The following is a 10,870-nucleotide window of genomic DNA, read 5'->3' on the forward strand; positions in this document are numbered from 1 at the left end:
GTTCCTGAAGTCTTTTGACAAATATGATCTCACAAGCTCTTTCGCGCATCTTCTTTCGCACACGATACATTCTGCAGCCCAGCTTCTGAGTGAAATTGCGTATACAGAAGTTGAAAATAAGTATATTTAATAATTCTTATGAAAATATTGGATTTTAGGTGAAATATTCTTTTAGCTGCAATTTCTAGGCGCATAAATTAATGGTTTTATGTTAAAGGTAGGATTATATGATCTTTTCTTTTAAGGACAAGTAAGTGCAAGAATGAAAATGAAAGAAAACAATATATTATTTTAAAAACTATATAAGGTTATCGTGGATAAGCGAAAGTAAATGCTTTAAAAAAAGGTTATTTATTAAACATTATTTTTATAGATTTCTCTATTTCTCAACAAATTCATTTATCTAATTGTGAAAGGAATATCGTATGGATTAAGTAATATTTTTAATGCGAGAAAAGTGGCGCGTAAAAGTAATAGCAGACTCACATTGGTGCCTCGTTGTCATCTTTATGTAATCCTTTTTTAATGTAACATTTACTTTCCGGTTATACTTAAAATATTTGTGAAAAATTAATTATGCGTAAAAAGCATTGCCTTGAAAATGAATAGATTCTCAAGAAAATTGCAGTTTAGGGAATAATAATATACTTACTTAATTGAACCTGGAAAAAAGTACAAGTCATGAAGTGTAAGCTGAAAAATATTGCAGCTAAAGTCTAAATCTAAATTGAAATATTATGCATTTGGAGGAGGAGGGTAAGGCTTTCAAAAACGATAAGGAAAAGATTAAAAGGAAGGGTAATGTTGAGTAGCACGTTGTTAATCAGGTGGAATATGAAGTTGTCTGTGCATATCAAATTCAGATCACGCCAAATGGTTTATGTTGAGCCTAAGAAAGATGATTTCAATTTTTGAGCATTTTGGAGGGAGTGGGCCTGTTTTGGTTAAGCAATATATTGTGTCGTCCCAGAAATAATGCGGTTTTTTCAATTGCATGAACTAAACGTCGGAGGTGGGCAGGATAATCTACCTCTATCAACTTGATATAAAAGCATATAGTTTTATTTTAGTGCAAGTTTCAAAGAGTGCAGTTGGAGTTTAACAGTTATTTTTCCAACGCAGAAATGGAAGCGAGAAAGGAGTATATTCAACATATTTTGCTTTGTGAGTTCAATAAAGGCAAAAAAAGTGCGGTAGGTCAAGATATTCCAAACTGAAAACTACAGCCTAAAAGACGAGCCTCGTCCTGAAAGAGAACGACGAGGACATCCTGCAAACCCTGGTGGAGCAAAATCCTATCGTAACTGTTGAGAAACTAGCAGAGAAACCTGGATTCATTGGCATCTGCGTGTCATCGGAGAACGATCATCTTTGGTTTGAAGACGAACGGTGTTCTTCCATCAGGATAATGCTCGGCCACATACAGTGAAGATGACATTCCAAAGGCTGGAGCAGTTTGAATGGGAAACGATGCCCCACCCACCATATTCGCCGAACCTTGCCCCAACTGATTATCATTTATTCCACAGTCTTCAAAATCATTCGGACGGAAGAAATATGAATTCTGTAGATGAGGTCAGAACAATACTGGAGGAGTATTTTTCGTCACAGACAAGTGAATTTTGGAAGAGGGACCTTGCAAGTCTACCAGATAGGTGGAAGAACTTTGTAGAAAATGAAAGAGAGTAAATTTAAAAAGAAATTTATCTTAATTTAGAATAATACAAGAAGTATTTAAAAAACCGCATTATTTATGGGATGACCCACTATATGCCATGACGATAGAGAGGATTTTCTTGGTATACGTAGTCGAAAAAGTGTTGGAATTCCAGAGCTTCAGTGGTATTGATATCAATTTTTTGTCACATGTAGGCATATCTTCTGATTTTTTTTTTTTTTTTGTGGCAAAATGTAGGCACCTTCCCTAAAGCACTACTCCTATGATTTCTCATCAGTTTATGAGCATCGCAGATTGCAAATGCCCATTTAACTCTTACTAGACAAATTGAAATGCATCCTAAGCACCCCGCCTCCACCTTAAGTGGTAACATATTTCTATATATCTAAACTAACAGAATACCCGGCGTTGCTCGGGTTTGTAAGGGAAATAACTATATAAGCATTTTTAGAGATATAGCCGTAAAATAGCAAAAAAATGCATTAAAAATGGAAAAGAAATTATGGTAAATTTTTTTTTAAATCGTTGACTCATCGTAGACATTTTTAGAGAGTTACTTCCCTTATTTAATAGCGAAAAAAAATGCATTAAAATGGAAAAAAATTATGGTAATTTTTTTTTAAATCGTAAACTCATCGTAGACGCGCGCTAATACCCAGAAGGGCTCGATATGAATCACGACTATAAGATACCCGGTTTTGGTTAAACTGCACCGCAAAATGTGGGAGTAGTTAGGAATCTAAATCGTAGGAGACAGACACACAACTTCACTTTTATATGTAAAGATATAATCTCCGCTGTTATCAAAACATTAGATGGATGTAGCTGAAATTTCGAAATTTTAAAAGACGGGTTACATTTCCACCGTCTCCGTCTACTTCAACCTTACTCATCAGCTGCCATATTTTATCTTAAGGCGAGTTTACCCGCATTTTTCTGCTAATATATTTTATAGTCATGCGGTGATTGTGTCAATGATATATCCATAATGCTGTATTATAATGATGGTTAGAGACGTTGTTTAGTGGCAGTTATCGATTATGTGAGAATATTTACTGTTTTATCGCATTACGAGTGATTGAGTAGAATGTTTATTATTTCATTTAGATTAGGTAGAATAGGTTGTGTCAGTTGCAATAATTTATATGGTGTTATAGGGAATGAATTGTACAGTTAATTGCTATATATTTATGTTGATTATGGTTAAACATACGCAAGCTTGTTATATGTTTGTGCAGTGCAGATTTATAAGTTTTTGTCGAACAGTTGTTATGAATTTTTAGATAGTTCTGACTAACGCCTGACTTCATCGTTCGAATACAACCAATATTATCCCTAGCAAGGGAGCTCGAATAGCTTATTTTCCAGTGCAGAGGTTATATCTGGGAACGTTCTGTCGTCACTGTTCGAGTACTCAAAATTTATTTCTAGTAAAGCGGCGAGCTGGCAGAAACGTTAGCACGTCGGGCGAAATGCTTAGCAGTTTTTCGTCTGCCGTTACGTTCTGAGTTCAAATTCCGCGGAGGTCGACTTTGCGTTTCATCCTTTCTGGGTCGATTAAATAAGTACCAGTTACGCACTGAGGTCGATATAATCGACTTAATACCTATGTCTGTCCATGTTTGTCCCCTCTATGTTTAGCCCCTTGTGGGTAATAAAGAAATAGGTATTTCGTCTGCCGTTACGTTCTGAGTTCAAATTCCGCCGAGGTCGATAAATTCCGCCGGGGTCGATAAATAAAGTACCAGATACGCACTGTTTGCCTGTCTTTGTTTGTCCCCTCTATGTTTAGCCCCTTGTGGGTAGTAAAGAAATAGGTATTTCGTCTGCCGTTACGTTCTGAGTTCAAATTCCGCCGAGGTTGACTTTGCCTTTCATCCTTTCGGGGTCGATAAATTAAGTACCAGTTACGCACTGGGATCGATGTAATCGACTTAACCCGTTTGTCTGTCCTTGCTTATCCTCTCCGTGTTTAGCCCCTTGTGGTCAATAAAGAAATAAATAATTTCTTTCAAGTAACAATTGAGAAAACAAGTGAATGTGAAGAGGGTTATGTTGGTCTGCAATACATTTTTTAAAAGTTGGGTGACTATTCGCTTGGTAGGCTACCATTATTTGGTGGATGCGCAATGGCCCAGTGGTTAGGGCAGCGGACTCGCGGTCGTAGGATCGCGGTTTCGATTCCCAGACCGGGCGTTGTGAGTGTTTATTGAGCGAAAACACCTAAAAAAGCTCCACGTGGCTCCGGCAGGGATGGTGGTGATCCCTGCTGTACTCTTTCACCACAACTTTCTCTCACTCTTACTTCCTGTTTCTGTTGTACCTGTATTTCAAAGGGCCGGCCTTGTCACTCTCTGTGTCACGCTGAATATCCCCGAGAACTACGTTAAGGGTACACGTGTCTGTGGAGTGCTCAGCCACTTACACGTTAATTTCACGAGCAGGCTGTTCCGTTGATTCGGATCAACCGGAACCCTCGTCGTCGTAACCGACGGAGTGCTCCTACCTACCATTATTTGGCTTAGGGGTGTCAGTGTTTGAGGATCCGTACCGCAAATCATCTCATATCTTTGAGCCCCCCCCCCCCACCGAATTCATTACTGCTTTCTATACAATTAATATCTCGTCATATTGTCAATTAATCATCTAATTATTGTCTTTCATTTTTCCTCATCTCATTATTCGACTTTATATAAATCTCTCGTTGATTGTTGTTTAATTTTGTATTCCACCTCTGAACTGTCCCTCAGTTGTTGACAATAGAAACGATTAAAAGTTAATGTTATCAATTATGTTTATTGTTGTTGTTGTTGTAGGTAGTGATAGTGGCGGTGTTGTTGGTGATGCTGCTGCTGCTGGCGATGCTGATGATGTTTATGATGATTATAGTGGTGGTGGTGGTGGTCGTGGTGGTTGTGGTGGTGGTGGCGGTCGTGGCAGTCGTGGTGGTCGTGGTGGTCGTGGTGGTCGTGGTGGTAGCGGTGGTGGTGGTGGTGGTGGCTGTTGTGGTGGTGGCGGTCGTAGCGTTGTGGCGGTGGTGGTGGCGGTGGTGGTGGCGGTGGTTGCGGTCGTGGTGGTCGTGGTAGTCGTCGTGGTGGCGGTGGTGGTGGCGGTGGTGGCGGTCGTGGTGGTCGTGGTGGTCCTGGTGGTCGTGGGGGTCGTGGTGGTGGCGGTGGTGGTGACGGTCGTGGCGGTCGTGGTGGTCGTGGTGGTCGTGGTGGTCGTGGTGGCGGTCGTGGTGGTCGTGGTGGTGGCGGTGCGTGGTGGTGGCGGTGGTAGTGGCGGTCGTGGCGGTCGTGGCGGTCGTGGTGGTCGTGGTGGTGATCGTGGTGGTCGTGGTGGTCGTGGTTGCAGCTGGCTCGCTCTAACGTAAAAAATTGTTGTTCAGAGAACATTCATTGCATTTTAATTGTAACGGAAGGAATTAAATTTTGTATTGTATATTATATCAGAGATTATTATTGATCCTTTCTATGATCTGAGTTCAAATTCCGCCGAAGTCTATTTCGCCTTTCATTCTTTCGGGGTCGATAAATTAAGTACCAGTCAAGTACTGGGTCGATGATGTTAAATATTTGTGTTTTTAATCGAACTTGTTTATTTTAATGATTTCAACGATTCGTTCGATTTCGTTCTATAGTCATTGTGAAACGCGTGAAATTTGAACAAATGAAAAGCAGAATAATACAGCAGCCAAATAATTTAATAGCTGTATAGTTTTTGTCTGTAATATTATTAGATAATTATAAGGAACATAATTATGTTACTTTTCATTTAAAAGAAACGTAATTATAGGTTAAAATAAGAAAATAAATAAATTTAAAAATCATATAATGAAAATTTAATTCTTTACAAAAATTAATTTCTCTAATAAAATACTTAAAACATGCAATAATTTAAATTCGTATTTTCCAAAGTTTCAAATAATTATCATTTTTCTGTTTTTCTATTTAAAACAGTTAATGAACGTTTTGGTTGTTTTAGAGACAAAATGCAAAATTAATTTTGTATAGTACTAAAACTAAAATTTGAGCAAGATTTTAGAGAAATATTTATGTTTGCAGAAATGAAAATTAATTTCTCTTCATAAAAGTATTAAGAAAATTGTCGCCCAACATGGGAAATTTGAATTTATTAAGTAAATTTAATTATTTTGTTAAGAAAATAACGTATTATGGAAAAGTTCATCGGCCTTAGTAGGAAAATTATCTTTTTCAATTAACAAAAGTGTATAATGAAATATTTATCTTTTCCAAACAAAATGAATAATTTTTCTGTTTATAAAACCCGCTACCTATTTCTCTAGCTATAACTCTTTCTAACTTTCTGTCCATCCAAATATTTATTCATTCAGGCGAGAAAATTACCGTAAAATTAAAAGCATATAAGAAACGCCATTAATTTACTAATTTTATGGAGGATAATATACTTGTAAATATTACATGCACAGTGCAATCAATGACAAACAGTCATTTGTGACAGTAAGGGTAAATTTGATTGATTGATAAACACTACATATTATCTGTAAACACGCTATTTTTGTATGAAATTCCCAGTATTTTATAAACTTATAAATTTAACAATTTAACATTTATTTTTTAAAGCTGCCGTGCCAGATTGCAAAGGGACATTAACTTTGGCGTGTATGTAAAAGTGGTAGTGAACTGGGTGGAGAAATTTGCCTCCGGCTTATATGTTGTTATGTTGATATATTTCTGGATAGATCAACATCATTACCGGCAGAAAATTTCAGAGTTCACTTTTCCAATCGATGAAGCAAATAATACTGTTATTGTTATCGTGCGTGGTGTATGTGTGTCTCCTTTGATTTTATAACTGTTGGCTGTGTTGTAGTTGTAACTGTTTTTGCGACTGTACCTGCTCCACGTGATGTTACTACTCGTTTTGTTACATGAGATATTGCTCAGGTTTTTGTTTTTGGTGATGCTGAAGCATGACTGAATGATCTGTGTCATCTTTGTTTCTGTTTTATGGCACTACTGCTTTCACCATTCCACTCCGCTTCCTTGCTTGCAGCCTCAAGATGATTATGATCATCACGAATCCTTCCATCTTTGTTAGTAATTTATCGTTTGTGTTGTATGTGTTTAGCAGTTATTCAAATCACTCTTATTTCCATTTGCATCAGTGAAGTTACGGATGAATGGTTTTTTTGTGAATGACCATATGTTATGATAGGGGATTATTTTTTTGTGTCTGATTTTTATTCTCTTTGTGCATGTTCTTTGTTATTGCTTTTAATGTTAATTCCATTATTGGTTCTAAGAGCAACAGCTTACAAATTTGAAGAACGAGCTACGTCAGTTGCTTTTACCGTTGCTTAAATTATAATTTCTGTTGGTTTTGTTAGCGGGATTTTTGGTTTAGCTTTTGTTGTTTGTGCTATTCGTTTTCCGCTGATGATTTTGTTGGCAGCTATATATTCGATGAATATGCAGATGCCTCATCAAAGTTCTGGCCTTTAACTTCATCAGACGTGACATATCATTTTGCCATGGATCGTTGTTTTCGTATATGTTGTTTGATAATTAAACGTACTGAGACAAATTATCTGTCATATCCATATATATCCCTGTATCAGTATGTAAACAAACATTCGCGCGTTTTATTTTAGTTTGTTTGAATTTTCATGCTTGTTCTTCACCGGGGAAACATGCACACCCGATGTCTGACAGCGACTGTAGAGCAGATATGGAAATATAACTGCTATTGTTCGTCGTAGTCATTCTAATTACCCTTTTACACTGGAAACAGCAGAGTGCATACGTTCGTTTCCTTCACCACAGATCAAACTAAAGTCACAATAACGTAAATCAACATAGGCGCAGGAGTGGCTGTGTGGTAAGTAGCTTGCTTACCAGCCACATGGTTCCGGGTTCAGTCCCACTGCGTGGCACCTTGGGCAAGTGTCTTCTACTATAGCCTCGGGCCGACCAAAGCTTTGTGAGTAGATTTGGTAGACGGAAACTGAAAGAAGCCCGTCGTATATATGTATATATATATATATATGTGTGTGTGTGCGTGTGTGTTTGTGTGTCTGTGTTTGTCCTCCTAGCATTGCTTGACAACCGATGCTGGTGTGTTTATGTCCCCGTCACATAGCGGCTCGGCAAAAGAGACCGATAGAATAAGTACTGGGCTGACAAAGAATAAGTTCCGGGGTCGAGTTGCTCGTCTAAAGGTGGTGCTCCAGCATGGCCGCGGTCAAATGACTGAAACAAGTAAAAGAGTAAAAGAGTAAAAGAGAGAATTCCACTCCTACAGCAATTGGCATCATAAAATCTCGACAAGTTTACCAGTTCTATTATTAATAGTTCCTCGAGAATCAACCGTGGCTAATGCCTGAGCCGATCATTTGACCATATTTTCATCAACGTCAGGTAGAAATTTCCACGTGCATGCTGGGAAATGAGCGAACTCTTTGGATACGCATGTGACTACATAAGTTCCTTTCGCCCCCGTTTCACAATATCATGTCGGTTACTCTATATCTCGCTCTCTTCACTGTTACCTTATAGTGTCTTATAATGTCTCCTCATTTTTTGTAGAAATTTCGATATGTAGTGAAGCATTACGATCTGTTCACCGTTTGCAGGAACGGTATTTACTGTACCTCTAAGAGATTTTATTTCTTTCTACTATCAAAATCATTTGTTTTGGAAAGAATATTAATTAATCTACATCATGGTCCTTCTGTACATCTCCCGGCACTTGACCATCGATTGCTGTGGTTGTTCTGATCAAGGGCTCTACAATTTGAGCAAGCGGCCTGCTTTTGAGAGATTCACAACTCCAGCGGTCGGTTCAAGCTTAAGAGGTGCCATATAAACAAAATTAGCTTTAAGAGTATTTTTGGAAGCCTAAAACCTGAAACGTGTCCCAATAAAGGCTGAACGGAATCGCCGACTAGTGTTCAGTATTCATTTTGTGTGCTGTCGTAACCCAATTCACATCACGGAAACAAAATAAGCGTGCAAAAGGAAAAAAACAGGATAATAAATATTCGTGACATACCGTTTAACATTTATTATCTCCAATGTAGACACAAAAACACAGTATTTGGGAGAGGCGTTAGTTTATAAAACTACCGCGAGTATTTCACTCGTAATCAAATTTAATTTGAAGATTGATAGGTAATGTTGACCAGGATGAAATTTGAAGTGAAGCGTTTCTAGCGGGAACTAAAACAAACGAACCAATATTGTCATAATTCTGTCGATCCACTGTCAGACTAAAAATAATAATGATTTCTTACATGCGCACAGGGCCAAAAATTTGGGTGCTGGAGAGAACAATGGATTGAACTGATTCTAGTATGTGGCGGCTTTTGCTTCATTTTATCGACATTAGAACGGTCAAATGTGATATTCATCTCAGCGGTTTTGAAATCAGAATGTAAACAACTATAAGTTAAATACCGATCAATGTTGTAAAGAATGAACCAACGTACCACTCTAATAATATAACTAACGATAAGTACGGTTATAATGTGAAGTAGAAGCAGAATATGACAATGATGCTAATGAACATTACCAAATGTATAATGAATTAATTAAGCCAGCAATATATTGATTATCTATAGTAAGACTCCCAGGGTAAATCAGCTTAGCTCATTTTTTAAAATAACGCTGACGTATTTTTGCGTGTGCCTTAGATATAAGTGAAAAGTTCAAAGGTACTTTATTAAGCTTCACAGAATTTAATAACTCTTGGAGAGATACTAGTTTTCATTTCCGTCTTCATTACCAATGTTCTAATTATCAATATCACTTCCCCGTTTAGCACACACATGCACACAGATACACACGCAGACACACATACACAGTATATGTAAAAATGAGGGTTCGTGTATGCCTATGTGTAAAAATATATGTGACTAGATATAGCAATGCTTGCGTTTTCATTCTTTTGTTTCTAACAATAATATCCCCATCTGTTAAGTGTATAATTAAATAGTTAAATAGAAAAATAACATAATGCAACATAATGTGATTAAACTGTAACGTAAACATCTAAATAATAAGAATTCTAAAAAAAACATATATGATTTTCAAATTTGAAGAAAAATTTGTTTCAGACAGAAGTTTCGAAATTATATTCAATTGAAAATAATTATCATAATAAGATCTCCAGTCTCCTTATCTTGAACACGAAAAACAATGCCACACACATATATGTATGTAATTGTATATACAATATATATAATAATAATTTGAGGGAATATTATTCCTAACTTACAGGGAAAAAATTCAATTTAGAAATATTTAGTCGAAGGCGGTGAACCGGCAGAATGGTTAGCATACTCAGCAAAATGCTTAGTGGAATTTCATTCGTCTTTACGTTCAAATTCAAATTCCGCCGAGGCCGACTTTGCCTTTCATCCTTTCGGGTCGATAAAATAGGTATGAATTAAACACTCCGATCAATCTAACTGATGTATCCCACGCGTCGCACTTGCTGGCCTTGTGCCAAAGTCTGAAACCATTATTATTATCACTATTACTTAATATAAACTCACTTTACTTGCAGGTTGAGATTTGTATAAATTCTTTATTCTGATCCGTCCCTTAGATATTATAATAATTGAGGTCTTTGAAGTTACGTATTCAGTATGTAATGTAATGTCAGATATTTGAAACTATTGAAAAGAAATGAAATGAATCTCTACTGTAATCTTTAGAGACACTTTATTAATCGCTATCCATTTTATTCTAAGTCAAATATCAATGAAACGAAGAATATCACGACTGGTATGAATTTCCCAGCGCAGAGTTAGTTGCATTGAAGCATTGATTATAATCCGAATCCTTAAAAATAACACAGAATTATACGATTTCGATAGAAGTTATATCAGAAACCGTGATTTAAGTCTTCAGAATAAAGTTTTAATGATAGGCATTCAATTCAAATTAATACTTTAATCACAGTTTTAAGGAATTTCAGGAAATAAGAAATTTAGAGAATACTTTTATATCAAAATTAAATACAACAAATATACGCTCTGAGTTTATTTTGATTTTCGAAGAATGGCTCATTTTACGATTTCGTGTTAAAGTATTGATCTCAAACTTTGGTTCAAGACCAGTATTTTGGGTGAAGTATGTCATTTACATACCCCCTCCCGTTATCAACTGGTACTTATTCTATCGACCCCGAAAGGATTAAAGGAAA

This window comes from Octopus sinensis, linkage group LG21 (assembly GCF_006345805.1).
Source record: "Octopus sinensis linkage group LG21, ASM634580v1, whole genome shotgun sequence".
NCBI classification, from domain to species: domain Eukaryota; kingdom Metazoa; phylum Mollusca; class Cephalopoda; order Octopoda; family Octopodidae; genus Octopus; species Octopus sinensis.